The 15,412-nt window shown below is 41.3% G+C and overlaps 1 long non-coding RNA gene across 1 annotated transcript; it reads left to right on the forward strand.

The window, feature by feature from the left end:
* Positions 1-13,308: 13,308 nt before the first annotated feature.
* Positions 13,309-14,352, forward strand: LOC139082794 (uncharacterized). Its single transcript, XR_011539039.1, has 2 exons — positions 13,309-13,493; positions 14,060-14,352. It is a non-coding gene; the product is annotated as an uncharacterized lncRNA (long non-coding RNA).
* Positions 14,353-15,412: the final 1,060 nt, after the last annotated feature.

Below are 15,412 nucleotides of genomic sequence, written 5' to 3' on the forward strand. Positions count from 1 at the left end.
GCCCCACCGGGAGACCAGCCTCCTACTTAACTGGCCTGTAATCTTTGTTCTGTAAGATAGTTCTTTCAGACATTAGGCAGCCATCTTCTCTCTTGCTAGCAAGCTATACTAAAACCCTTTCTCTCCTACCACCTTATCTGCCTCTCAACTATTGGCATGTCTTATGGTGAGAAGATGACCCTATCTTTGGCAGTAACGTATCTACTGGCCAGGAAGCTGGAAACAAGAATTATTATTAGCCAAAGCTGCTATTAATCCCTAGAAGCAAGACATTACAAAACTAGCAAGTGGTGATGATTTTACTGAGACAACTGTCAAAGGCTTGCTGCCCAAACATCAGCAAACATAACCTGTTGATAAACAAAGCCAAGTTTATTGTTTACAGCAGTAAGAGAGATCATCATTATCACAGAGCTTTGGCAGTGTCTCCTCAAGGGGGAGCAGGAAATGGATGGCAACATGAGGATTTATTGAGAATTAGAAGTTTCATTTAAGGAGGCTCTTCCAAATCAGCAGGGAAGGGACTGATTAGGATTAGGCATGGATCACAATGCAAGTCCAGGATTAGTGAAAACAGCAAGAAGATGATTTTGAGGCAAGGGATTAAAAGAATATTAGGGTTGAAACTCTCTGTGAAGCTTTCCATTGAATAAGAGTTGATAGGTCTTTGTTAGTTTCCTATTGCTGCTATAACAAATTACCACAAACTTAGTGTCTTAAAACAACACAGACTTATTATCTTACATCCCTGGAGGTAAGAAGCCCCAAAATCAACGTGTCAACAGGGCTGCATTCCTTCTGGAGGCTCTAGGGGCGAAGCCATTTACTTACATTTTCCAGCTTCTAGAGATCACCTGGTTTCCTGGTGTCAAGAGATTTTCACCTATTGAGGTATATGGGATAACTATTTGAGTTCAAAGCTGATTTGATTTGAACTAAAGAAGCCTGACTTATGGCCTCTCAAACATATATTGTAGATCTGCTTTAACCATTAAAGTAAAGGACGCACTATTTTAAGATACGAATGCATACTTCCCCCACTACACCCTATTGGTAAGGCCCGTATAAGTCCTTTTTCTGACATCAGGGTCATGTTGACCTGCTGATTTTCAAGTAAATACCTCTTTGAAACTTGGAAAATGTATCCTGGATGTGTTTAGTGTTCTAAAAAGATATAAGACTGTACTGAAACCCATGCTTCTCTGGAATGCTTTCTAAGGCCTTCCCAGGTTATAATCCTCATTCTGGCTCAAGTAAAACCTACCTGTCTCTCTTAATGGTTATTAGTTATTTTGCGTCAATGCTGGGCTCATGGCCTCTTTCTCACATCACTCTGATCTCTGCTACCATCATCACATCTCATTTTCTGATTCTGACTCTGACTCTCCTGCCTCCCTCTTATCAGGATCCTCATGATTGCACCCAGATAATCCAAAATCTCCCCATCTCAAGATCCTTAATGTACTCACATCTGCAAATTTCCTTGTGCCATGTAAGCTAAAACATTTTATCTTGAAAAAATGTAAGGTAACAGGTTATAAGGACACAGGTTTCAGAAATTAGGACAAGGACATCTTTGGGGAGACATTATTCTGTTTTCTGAGACTCTCCTATAATAAACAATCCAACTGTTTGTCTGGGCGGGAGACTCTGGGAAAGTAAAGTAATGCTAACAAAGATAGTGGAATAGCAAAGTCATGTTAATTTATACAGGAAGTTGTGGTTCTCAGAATCCAGGCTGAGTATAAAGGTAGGAAGGTTTTGGTTCTCACTGCCTTGGCTTACAGCAACAAAGGTAATTAAGATCCAGACATGAAAAAATAGACATGGGGGCCGGCCTGGTGGCACAGCAGTTAAGTTCGCACGTTCCGCTTCTGGGCAGCCCAAGGTTTGCCAGTTCGGATCCTGAGTGCAGACATGGCACCACTTGGCAAAAGCCATGCTGTGGCAGGCATCCCACATATAAAGTAGAGGAAGATGGGCATGGATGTTAGCTCAGGGCCAGTCTTCCTCAGCAAAAAGAGGAGGAGGATTGTCAGTAGTTAGCTCAGGGCTAATCTTCCTCAAAAAAAAGAAAGATGATTTATTGAATCCAACCTTCTTCATGTGGTTTAAATTCACCATTTGCTAAGTGTCCAACAGTCAAACTTGCCAGTTAACCACCCTGTCTATGAAGCTCAAATCCCAGGGAATAGAGGCTGCACCTCTAGGAAAGTTTTCAGTCTGAAAAAGTATAGCCACAAGGTCAGCCAACTGTCTTGGCAGTACTGGAACATCGCCTCAGGACACCCCGGAAAGTGTCTAAAGTGGGTGGCTGGAGGCAGCAAGAAGCCTTAGGATGGATGGGGCTGAGAGGGCCTTACCAGGGCCAGTGCATTACTCCCACAGACAAGTGTAGATCCCTCCTCAATAGAGCTCACCATCTGTGGCTCTGAACACAGCCTGGGGCACCTTCAGTGATGTAACATACTCAGATACCCTCTTCAGTTTGATCTTACCCTTGTGTCTACTGTTGGGGAAATGTAACTAAAAAAATCTCTTCCCGAACCAGAAAACCTCTCCACAAAGGTAGAAGAGAAAGAAAATAACTTTATTATTGAATAACCATTAAGCCAGAATGTGATGCACATCACAGGCAACTCACTGGAGGGATTGCAAAGACTGAAAGAAATCTTATTCTTTTCTTAGCTAAGTGGATACAAACCACTATATTCATATTTTCAAGATAAAATTGCTAAATTTATCATATCTTTGTGATTAGAGGTAGGGTTTGCAGTTTGGATAGCTGAAGTTAGGCCCCTCTCCTCCCATGAAGTAGAAATAGAGCATTATCTTCCTTGGTTTCAAAGTGATGGCTCTCAGGTAGTTGGGAGACTGGCAAGAGGCTTATTTAGCATTTGACCTCACACTACCACCAGGAAAAGGTCAAGCCCAGCAGTGCACAGGTCTACTTCCCCACCCCCAACTCTGGACCCTTGACTTTGGCCTCAATTTTAGGTGCTGTCCCCAACCTCTGCCACATTAATCTGAAATTATCCTATCATTCTAACCAGCGTTCCGAAACTTCAGTCCATGGATATATCCCTGCTTTGGTGAAATCAATTCAAAGCCCTCCACGTTATCATCCTCCCACCAGAGGTCTAACGTAGAAAAGAATTTGTGTGTCAGCAAAAAATTATGCATTGCGTAGAGGACATTCCTCCAAGTTACCTGGTTCTAGCCCTGTCCATTGTCGTTGAGCTCTTTAAGTTGTAGGCAACTGATAGACATGCAAATTCTATCCTGTCTTGTAGAGGTTCAATTGTCTTGCCTGCCAATGCATGAAAAAAGAATTGCCTCTATTTGCATATTCAATTCAATATCTCTGCTCTATATACCTCTGTGCTTTTTTGACTTTTCCTTTGCACAAGTTATAACATCTGCCTGATTCTCTCTCGAGTTAAGTAAATGTGTTCATTTTTATACCTGGATAATGAAAAGGCTCAGAGTATGTCACCCTAAAATATGCCACTCTGGCATAAGAATTATTTTTAGCTGAAGGCAATTGAGAAAAAGCAGATGCAGGACAAGCTCTCTGCCCTCTCCCTATCTGCCTGAAAGCAAAACATAAATTCCCTTGTGAAGGTGTCCTCCCCACCCACTACTTCCCATACCGGGAGGAGGATAACAACCTTATTGCCAGAAAAATAATGGCACCAAGAGGAATCTATATACAAACCTTACTAAAACAATCCTTATCTTCTATTAGATTCCCCCATACTTTTAGCTCCCCACAGTTTGCCATCCTTGGAAGGCTTAAACCCTTTTCCTTTGATTTGTCACTTCTTTATATAGTTATACTTCTTTGCTAAGATGCTATATAAGCTGAAGTTCTAATCACCCCTTTGAGTTCCTCATCCCTGAGTTTCTCTCACTTGTATGGGCACTGCATGTGTTAATAAACTTCTGTTTGTTTTTCTCTTGTTAATCTATCTTTTGTTAGTCTAATTTATGGGGCCCCGGAAAGGTAGCGGGAAATTTTTTTTTCCTCACTCACAATAAGAATCATGATTTTAACTTCTTTTGAAAATTATTTTTTAACACTAACAGTAGCCAAAGTGGGAGAATTAGCCAAGTGTTTTTTGCTTTACCTGCTACAGATTCCACGCTCCTCTGCCTACCCTGCTCCCATGGAGCTTGTCTATAGCACACACCACCTCCCAACACAAAACACCTTCTTCCCTCCAGTTTATTGTTTGTTCTTCTATCAACTCACAGATCTTCATCCTTCCTCCCCCCCACCACCACCTTATGAGTCAGCTACCTTTGGACCACCTAAGAGGTCCAGCCCATCCCCTTCCCCGCTTCTCCTAGATCCACTGATACTGCCTGCACTTGGCTTAAAGCCTGGTCTTTATAGCACTCTTGTCGAAATATCAGCAGGATGATCATATAACTTATTGTCCACCGAGGACATCTGAGAATAGAAAGGGACTACTATTAAAAATTATAAGGCTAGAGGAGTAAGTCAGGACTGCCTTGAGCTGCCTTGGATGTATGTTCATGCTATGAATCTTGGGAGAATTTGGCTTTAGAATGAATCAGATAATAGATGAGTGCTAGAATCCTGGATAAATCACTCACAAGTTGTGTGATGGTGAACAGGTTGTTTTACTTCATTGAGCTTTGGTTCCTTCTCCTGGCAACGGGAAGTAGGAAAACAACTTTCCAGCACCAGTTGTGAAAATTAGAGCTCATTAGAAGGTTAGAGGTACTTAATGTAGTGTGCCTTGCACAAAAGAGTGCTGGAAAAAAAATGGTATCTCTGATTACCAATGTGAGACCTGATGTGGTTCTCGCCCTTCAGCTTCACATCATAGTTGCAGATTAGGGGCCTGCTCCTGGTCCTGCCAGCAACTCAATACATCCTCCTCAGGCCTGCAGAGAGGAATCAACATACTTCCCACCTACCACCTTGGATTTCCTGCAACTCTACGTCACAGCACTGTGTGTAAAACTAAGAAAAAATTACCTACTATTTTTGGGACAAAAATATTTTTCTTAGCCATATCCCTTATTGAAGCATGATCTCATAAAAATCTGAAAGGCAGTGATGTTGTAGATAATGTCAGCACAGGAAATGAATTTTTAAATCTAAATTCTACACAAAACTGAACCTACGCTAGGGGTTCTCAACCAAGGAGCTTTTTAAAAATGCTAAACAGATGCCTGAGTTTCACCCAGAAATGATGGTTCTGTGATCTTGGTGTAGGGCCACATCTTTTTTTTTTTTTTTTTTTAAAGATTTTATTTTTTCCTTGTTCTCCCCAAAGCTCCCTGGTGCATAGTTGCGTATATTTTTAGTTGTGGGTCCTTCTAGTTGTGGTATATGGGACACCACCTCAGCTTGGCTTGATGAGCAGTGCTAGGTCCACACCCAGGATCCGAACCTGCAAAACCCTGGGCGCGAAGCTGAGCATGCAAACTTAACCACTCAGCCACGGGGCCAGCCCCAGGGCCACGTCTTTTGAATATCTCTTGATGATTCTAATGGCCAGCCAGGGTGGAAAACCACTGACCTCCTCTCCGAATGTAAATATTTCAAAACTATGCCAACGTGATGAAGGGGTAGATAGTGATGCAGGGTCGGTGAGCCGAGGAGTCGAAAGAAAGATTTCTTAGACTCTCAAGATCTGGCAGGTGTGCTCTTTTATTTAGAGAATAGTGTGGAATAGCATGGGGACAGGACCCATGGGCAGTCAGAGCTTCTGCTGCCGCTTCTGCTGCCCCCGCTGGCATGGGGGACAGGACCCATGGGCAGGCAGAGCTGGTGCGTGGGGACAGGACCCATGGGCAGTCAGAGCTCCTGCTGCTGCCCCGAGTTGAGGGTTAGGGCTAAATTTAAGGCATAGGTATGTGAGTCATCTCTTTATGAAGACAAAGGAAAGAACATGAAAAAGAGTTAAAATGGTATCAGTTCAGGTAGGGTCTGGTCATTGGGTGATCCCATGACTTTTAGACAGGAATCAAATCGGATTAAGTAAAGGTCAGAAGCCACCACCCTAAATCAGTTACATGAGATTGCCAGACAGCAACCAACTTAAGTTCTTGCCTGTGGCATTAAGAGTTTCTAGAGATAAGGCCATCCCCCTTCTTCCTGGCACAGAGAGGGAGGCATCTTTACAGATAGAGGTTTCCCTTAGAAATGTAAATCTTTCCCAACAAAGGGACAAGCAAGCAAATTCCACTCCTTGGAGCCTGCTTCTCATCTGTAGTTTTAAAATTAACCAGCCTAAAAGTCCTCATCATAAACCGTTTTAAAATTAAGCAGCCTAAAAATCCTCATCAGATAGCACATAGAAAAATGGCAGTCGTTAACTTGTTAAGATGGTGGACTCTATTACTGTTGTTGTAATATTATTTTGTAAAATAAGGAAAATGAGATCAATTACATGTATCTGTGGGGTTTGAGTCATTTGCTTCTAGAAACATCCACTTGGAAGCCTATGAAAAAGGCAAGGGAAGGACAAGAAGGAGTGGCTTTAAGGTAAGAAAACAAATCCCACCCACATGGTACTCTCTAGACTCCCTCCACCTCATCTCACTCCACCCAGTTGCAAACACAGGCAAGCATCCTCCACTGCCCAGCTGTCAGCTGATGCTCAGGATATATACTTGCTGGCAGATGTCAGAGGTTGCAGTCTACCCTCAACTCTTCTTAGCCTCCCATGTCTGGATATTTTAATTCAGACTAGAGAGTACATCATTTCTGCAAGGCCCTACCATGCCTTTAAAAGTGTCTGAAAATCTATTGCTGCCAAAAAATTCCACCTTAAAGAAGAGACTGGGAGAAAGGAAGGAAGGAAACGGGCATGTTAAGCTAGATACGTGAGCCAGGCTGTCAGAAAAGACATGCAACTCTGAATCATGGAGGAACTTTTGGCTGCTGGTCTCTCATTTCCATGAGGAATAAGGTGGGGCTGCCTTTTTCTACTATTTGATGATTCCTCTTGGCTTAATCTTCTGCAAATGCTAGTATCTCTCATATTTGTTTACATCTCTTTTGAGGAAATTCATTCATTCAACAAATATTTACTCAGACCTTACCTTGTGTCAAGAACTGTTCTAAGCCCTGGGGACACAATGAGCAAAACAGATGAAAATCTCTGCCCACTGGAGCTGACATGCTAATGAGGAAATTATCACCTATTATGATAATTATTCTTCATATCTCACCCCCTACCCTTTGTTATAAACTGTTTGACACATTATTTTCCTTCTTTTCCTCTGACCAAATTAAACACACTGTCTGGTAGACTTGTTCTTTAAACATTTGTTGAACTGATGAATGGTGCCTCTGTGGGGACCTGGAAATGGCCACCCCAAGATATGTCTCTTTGGCATCAAGATTATTTGAGGCTGATTGCTTTTGATAAACTGGGACAGGGAAGGAGGCTCTGAGGAATGGAACTTGCCCTTCCTCAGGACACACTTAGATTTGTAAGGTAAATCTCTATCTGTAAAAGGTGCCTCCCTCTCTGTACCAGGAATAAGAAAGGCAATGACCTTCTCTCTAAAAACTCTTAATCAATGCCAAAGGCAAGGACTTAAATCTGCATTTTATTGTGCTTCTCTGGTAACCTCCTGTAACTGACTTCCCTCCCCCTCCCAACTTTGGCATTTCCTTAAGGATTAAGCATCTTTCTTTAGGCTAGGGACTGATTGCTGAGCTCACCTGTGACCACCCAGCTCCAGACAATTGACTTGCCTCCTGCTACACCCACCGAGATAGCAGACCATTACCTGCTGTGTCCATCAAGCACTGTGCCGACAGGGCAATCTTGTGACTATTGTGCGAGGGACATTTCAATCACATGTGAAACACCCTGTTTGGGGGTATATAACCACTCTGTGCACCCCACTTCTTCGGTGCCCTTTCTTCCTTCGGGAAGAAAGGCCCTGGGCCATGGTTCCTCATAAAGCTTTGTTTAATTTTCTCTTGCTATTCTGTCTCATGTGAATTTAATTTGTTCTCCGGCCAGACAAACCCACATTTGGGAAGAGGAAATGTCTTCCTCCCCTACAGTTTTGGCATAGTCGGCAGGATGAAATTTCACTGGCTGGACACTGCTTGCTCCTGGACTGCTGTGGCCGAGAGATCCCGGACCCCTGACGAGAGCCGGCAAGAGGTAAGAGTTCTTACCACGTCAGTCTCCCAGATCTCTGCCAGCAGAGTCCAATGGAAGCAAGAGTGGTGAGTTATTTTTGCTCTTCTAAATTAGATTAGCAGGAGAAAATGTTGGTGAGGCTAGCTTCTCGGATTCAGCGACTCTAGTATTTGAGTACTCACTGGTTGTAGATCCTTTTCCTCCCAGAGTTAGACTTTTCCTTGTCTCTGTCTTTTTGTTTGTCATAAGACACAGGCGTCTCTATAAGCCTGTTGTCTGGGCTTTTTGTCTTGTTCTATGTCTTGAGAGCTCGGTTTTGTGACCTTTCTGGTCTCCGCCATTGGAGGATGCATGTACCGGCACGCATCTTGGCGGCCAGTCGAGTAGACTGGGGTTCCGGGACACACTCTTTGTCCGGCTGTGTAAGCTCTCAGGGGAGTTTGTCATAAGAGGTCCCAATTGCTTTCATAAGGGGCCTTTGTTGTCTCAACCTTTGTTGCTTGCCTTTACTTTCTTAGGCTATTTTTGGGAGTGAATTTTCTGGATCTCTTTTGGGGACGCCTCTTTGTCCTCGGTTAAGCTTTGGTTGAGTTGCTGTTAAGATCCTACTCATCCATTCAGCCAGACGATGGATCATTTAAATTCAGAAAACTTCTACATTGGGGAAAAAAATTGTGAGAGCTCTCATCATAATTTTTAATTGGTGTCTATGAAAAAAGGCCAAATTGAAAAGGAAACACAAGAAAATGGTAACTAGGTTTAAACCCTGACTCAGGTTATAATTGAATTGGTAAAATATAAAGGTCTGAGTGTTGATAAGATTATAAAGGTTGGAATGCTTGAGCTGATTTTCTTTTTATGAAGAGGTTATATCAACTTTGCTTGAGTATGTTTTAAAACGTCTTTCTGGGAATGCTTCCTTATGCAATATTATAAGACTAAGACCTGTTAAGTCCTGGCCATGGGTCCTGTCGCCGTGCTGCAGCTCTTCACTGCCCATAGGCCCTGTCCCCACGCTATTTGAATAGAGGAACGCTACTTCCAGGCCTTGAGTCCAGGAAGTCTTTCTTTTGACTCCTTGGCTTGCTGAGCCCGCTTGCTTCACCAGCTTGTGAGCTGAAGTTCTAGTCTTCCTTGTGCCTTTCTCTTTTTCAAGGATGGATCTAAATTCACTGCTCCATCGGGAACCTTCTCAGACAGCTGTATGAATCCATGTTTGCTGCCCATGGCTACTCTATGGGGCAAATTGTGGCATTCGGCCTGAAGAGAATCAGTACCTTAAGCCTGAGGGTGATGGAAAATGAATTAATCCATTCCTTCCCGACTCTATCTCTAATAGACAAATTTTACATGGGCACGCGTCGGCCACTTAAGTCATTAGGACAGACGCCAATCTCCAAGACTCCTGTGGAAGGTTTCTTTTCCTAAGGCTGGATTGGGATCCCTTCCTCTGGCACCTGACCATGCTCTGAACTGCAGGAAAAGTCCCAATTGGGACTCCAGTTCAAGGAAAGTACCAAACTCTAACCTTTGGTTGAGTATGGGAACCCCTTCTTGGGAGAATGGCTCCAGGATGCAATTGGATAGAATGTCCCCCAGACCAGCGGAAAAATTCCTCACTGTTTTTCTCTGTTCTTTGATCTTTGGGACAACTCACCTGGCACTTAATGACTGCCAGGCATAATAGGGAAGGTGTACAAGGGATGCAATGCAGAGGGACGCCCCCATCGCCCCTTGCTATAGGAACCCCACAGGCAGAACAAGTAGGACGCTGCCCTAGGTTCAGGAGATTTTCAAGGTAATGGACCCTTTTCTTTCCTCTCTCTTAAAGTGACAGTGACCATTTTTTTGGCTCCTTTTGAGCTTTGCAATAGAGAAACAAAGAAATCTTTAAAGCGTCAAAGGCTCCACTCCTGGGAGCCCCCACTCTGGTTTCCGGGCCTGATCACCCCGGCAACCACGTGGGGTGCCTCTCTCGGTGATTGACTCGTTAAGCATTTTAGGTGGCCTACTGAGTCAGTTAGGATAGGAGACCTGTGATTTATTCTGTGAACTGTCCTGATGGTGTTGTGTGCCCGGGCACGGGAACTGCTGTGTGACCTCTATCTCGATAACCCTTGGGGAAGAGGCCATGAGGGTGAGGCCTGATCTCTTTTCCTTTGTTCTCCAGGCCTTTGCCTCCTGCTTCCCTGCCTGGCTCACCTGTGATGGCTCAGGGACTAAGTGCCCTGGGCTAAGTGGGATTTGACTAGATCTTATAACTATGTTGATGCCTGCAGTCAGGCGCCTTTGCACCCTTTCTCTGGCCTTGTCAGTCGGACACCAGCTTTATGGCCATGAGGAATGCCTCAACCTAGACACTCACCCCCCTGGGTGCATTTTAACTAGTTGGAAATGCCTTCAGTTGGATGGTTTATGTCCCAGAAACTCCAGCTTGGAGAAAACTTGAGGAGTTTCTCTGTGCCTTTGTGATGTAGTTGGACAGGTAGGTCAATCTAGAATGTCATTAAGTTAAACCCAGTAACTTCCAACTGTCCTTGGAAAATCCTTGCAAGACTGGAAGCACAGCTCTAGAGGCAGTTCAGATTCCACCCAGTTCCTTTATCTCAAAAAGGATTATCATCTCCCCTCTGCAGGAACTACTATCTAGCCCATCACTAATTCCTAAGACTGAAAAAAAAAAAAAAGAAGAAGAGGGGAAAGGTCATAAGCGTGCCCTTGCCAAGAAAAAAAATCTAGCATCTTGAGTGTCTTCTCCACAAATATTAGTAAAAAGTCTCAGAACAAAATTTGGATTCATAGCTAGGGAGCTTTATATTATTGTACCTGATTCATGGACTGATTTTTAAAACAATAGATGTGAAGGCTCTGTGTCTGTGTGTGTCTATATGTGTGTGATATTTTTACCCCCGGGTGATATGGCCAAAACTAAGAGCTCTGTTTAATTGGATTAAAGTAAGCGCTTACATAAATTCTAAATGCAATAGAAATTAACCCAATGTCTTTTAAGTTAAGATGATATAGATTAATCTTTGGTTAATGAAAGTTTAAGTTTGTTGGTTTGATTAAAATGTTTGGATATGTCCTCCAGAGTTAACACTGCATATGATGCAAATATACAGCCTGGGTTCACTAGTCAAATAAGTTCATGTTGTCTGTTAGAAATTTGTCAGCATAATAGTTTTAAATGCTAGCTGTTTGTCTAATGTCTCAAAGTTTTTGTGGGTAATCTAAACATCATTATTGGGAACAAATGATTTAGATATAAATGAAATAAGAGTTTATAGATAAACTTTTAGCAATAATTATAGTTTATGGCATGTGTATTTAAAATAACTTCCAAAATCTTTTTGGTAACTTGAAACTTTGAAGTTTTGCTAGGTTAATTTAAATGATAAAATTCATTGAGTAACTAGATCATTTCCAAATAAGATATTAGACATTAATTATTAAATGTAAGTTTATCTACTTTTGGCTTCTTATTGCAAAGAGGCTAAAAGCGTTTGGGTCTATTGGAAAGTATGCCTCGTGTTTTATTGTGAAGTGGCATGTTTCAAGAAATTATGAAGTGTTTAGAATGTTCATATAAAAGACAGTTCGTAATTGCTTAGTTTTTAGTTTTTATTAGGGTCTGCTAAGGGTTAAAAGTTCTAATTAACATGTAATTAAAGCTACTGGAAATTAATAAGGAAAATGTTTCTGTATTCAAGGAAAGTTAAAATGTATGTTTTCAGTAAAGAGGGTATAAAGAATGGAAATATTTTGTTTGATTGGTTAAGAAAGATAAATTTGTCCTAAAGTACTAGAAAGTAAGAAAGAAAGCATGGGACAAATTCTGAATGTAAAAAGAAAGTTATAGAAATTCCGAAAAGAGTTTTGTACCTGGTCAAGTTGGTTAAGATTAAAATGAATCCAATTAAGTAATTGGGTTTCAATGTGAAAAAGTAAACTGGTACAAAAATTAGAATTTGGTTTTCTCTCTCAAAAGGATAATTTTCTTAAACTCTTAGTCTGCTCTTGATAAAGAGATTATAAAAGGCTTAGAGGATCTATGTTTGGTTAAGATAATCTCCTATGCAAAAGACAGAGGTCTATTAAGTTGTTGTTTTTTTTTTTTTTTTTTTGCTGTTGTCACTTTGGTTAACTGTTATGAAGCATTGTTTCAGTGACCCTTGTTTTACAATGACAAAATCAGCAACCTCTTGATCTTGTTTAAGTAAATGTTTTAAGATCTGTTGATATTTTTGACAAGCTTCTCCCTCAAAAATATTCAAGTCCTTAATAAAGGCTTTCTTTTGAACTGGATGAAGGAAGAGGATTTCTCTGGGGATTTTCAGAGGGCCACTGGGACTTCACAGAGAAATTTGCTCTCTCTTCCTATAAGGTGGAAGATTCTAAATTAATTAGGCTTATTGGTCTGTTAAATTACATTGGAAGAATTGTCATATAAGTGATGATAATCTTAGTTGGTATTATGTGGGTAAATGTTATTGATATAAATGTTCTGAAATTATATAACATTCCTAAAATTCTGATATGTCCTGGCTATCAGCCATAATTCTAAATATTATTATAAGGTGTTGTATATCGCAGAAATAACCAAGTTTCTCCGTCAATTGTCATTTTTAAGTCTTTTGTTATTTACAGTCAGTTGTTTTACTCTGCTTTTTTCTTTTGCAAATATGTCTCATCTTCAGAGGGATTCATGGAAAGGACTCTGACACTTACTTTGGAACACAGTTTTCTGATAAACTTTCAGATCATAGAACTGAACTGGGTAAGAAATTACAGAAATCTAAAGGAGAAACTGATGACCTCATAAAACTGCTAACAGAAGATTAAGATCAAGAACAGATTATACAGGACTGAATGAACTGAGGATGATTATAATTTTTGTGACTTTTATTTGAAATATTGCTGATTTTTTGATGTTTTCTTTGTTTTTTCAGATTCAAGAAAATCTTTTTCTCTTTTTTCTTGTGCTATGACTTATAGCAATTTAGTGAAATTATACCTTTGTGAGCAAAACTGAAACATTTATCTTTTTCTCCCTACCTGATCCCTCCAGAATTTGGAAACTTGGTGAGTGAGTGAGTATGGTTATTTCATGGCAATATAGTTATTTGCATAAGTTCAATAAGAATCTGTTTTCCTTATAACAGGACCCAATTGGAAACATTGGTTATCTTGCCAAAGCTTTGACTGGAATGTCATATTTGAGGGAAACATACAGACTTGGATATGACAATACTGCCTTTGAGGAACAAGGTTGATTTTGTGGAAATAAAGCCACTTGGAAATATGGGCCTGGTACCTTGTTTACAGAGATTCTGGCAATCTTACCTGGTAAGTAAGGAAGCTTGCTTATCTGGCAGGTGTAAGGAACCTCGGAATATTTTGGGGGACTTCAAGAAGAGAGGAATCCACCCAAATCTGTAGGTACTGCAGGCAAAATCTGACGGCAAGTCCTTGGCTTGGCTTTTCTGGCCTCGAGAGGCCTTTACTGTTCAATCTGAGATTCCTCATAAAAAATTCCAGCAAAGCAGATCTAAGAGCCTGAATGGTCATTTGCTATTCTTGCTGCACTTACGTAAATAATTGGGCCAAGTTTCTTGAAACTAAACTTATATCGCAAACCAACTAGTCTTAATTTGGCTATCTTTGGTAAAAATGAGGGTGACTTTAGAGAGAAGAATTATGTTTCGGTGAAAAACTAAAGTACACATTTGTGGATATTAGATCCTAGTTCTGTTAATTGTCTTTGAGGGTTTTTTTTCCTACTTGTGAACTGGACTGAATCCTGAATTCTTCTGCTGAAATATCTGGTTACAGATCTCCAAACTAATGTTTTCAATCTTTTCCTCATTTTCATTTGGAATCCTTGAGAATTGAACCTGCTCTTTTTCCTGAAGCCTTGCAGACTAAAGCTGGACAACTTGATAGAAACTTGAGAGATTCCTGTCTGTTGCTGTGTAAACTGCAAGCCATCTGAATGCCTGATGACATCATCAGAGACATTTCACGCTGCAAAAGATGCTTTGACTCTGACATCTAGAAATCTTCTTTACTGGCTGCCTGCTGGACTCAGGAACTAGTTTATAATTTGCTCCAACCATTAACCTTGTTTTTCTTTTATTTCCATAGAAATACTTATTAAATACCTGATTGCTTGTTTCCAAAATATAGGCCTTACTTTGGGAGCCCACCTGCATCACTGCCTTCTAAAATGACTTTAACTGGAGGGATATATTAACAGGACTAAGAAATGCGTTCAGTGAGATGAAACAATCTACCACTCAGCTTCTGGACTGTGAAACTTTAAAAAGTTTCAAAGGCGGGACTGTGGGGACCTGGAAATGGCCACCCCAAGATATGTCTCTTTGGCATCAGGATTATTTGAGGCTGATTGCTTTTGATAAACTGGGACAGGGAAGGAGGCTCTGAGGAATGGAACTTGCCCTTTGTTAGGACACGTTTACATTTGTAAGGTAAATCTCTATCTGTGAAAGGTGCCTCCCTCTCTGTACCAGGAAGAAGAAAGGCAATGACCTTCTCTCTAGAAACTCTTAATCAATACCAAAGGCAAGGACTTAAATCTGCATTTTATTGTGCTAGTCACTGGTAACCTCCTGTAACTGACTTCCCTCCCCCTCCCAACTTTGGCATTTCTTTAAGGATTAAGCATCTTTCCTTAGGCTAGGAACTGATTGCTGAGCTCACCTGTGACCGCCCAGCTCCAGACAATTGACTTGCCTCCTGCTACACCCACCGAGATAGCAGACCATTACCTGCTGTGTCCATCAAGCACTGTGCCGACAGGGCAATCTTGTGACTATTGTGGGAGGGACATTTCAATCACATGTGAAACACCCTGTTTGGGGGTATATAACCACTATGTGCACCCCACTTCTTCGGTGCCCTTTCTTCCTTCGGGAAGAAAGGCCCTGGGCCATGGTTCCTCATAAAGCTTTGTTTAATTTTCTCTTGCTATTCTGTCTCATGTGAATTTAATTCGTTCTCCGGCCAGATGAACCCACATTTGGGAAGAGGAAATGTCTTCCTCCCCTACACTTCTAAAGGAATGGCTAGAATAGCAAAACCACTTTCATTATGCATATAATGGATTTAGTGAAGCATTCCCTTTTGTCTACAGGCAAAATTAATAGCTCCCTCCCTCTGCAGGCTCAAGTTTTTATTTCAGCAGCTATCCCAGCCCAACTGCAGCTAGGTTTGGTTGAATTGATGTCTTTGACTCCACCAGATTG

The sequence above is a fragment of the Equus przewalskii genome, chromosome 4, assembly GCF_037783145.1.
Source record: "Equus przewalskii isolate Varuska chromosome 4, EquPr2, whole genome shotgun sequence".
NCBI classification, from domain to species: domain Eukaryota; kingdom Metazoa; phylum Chordata; class Mammalia; order Perissodactyla; family Equidae; genus Equus; species Equus przewalskii.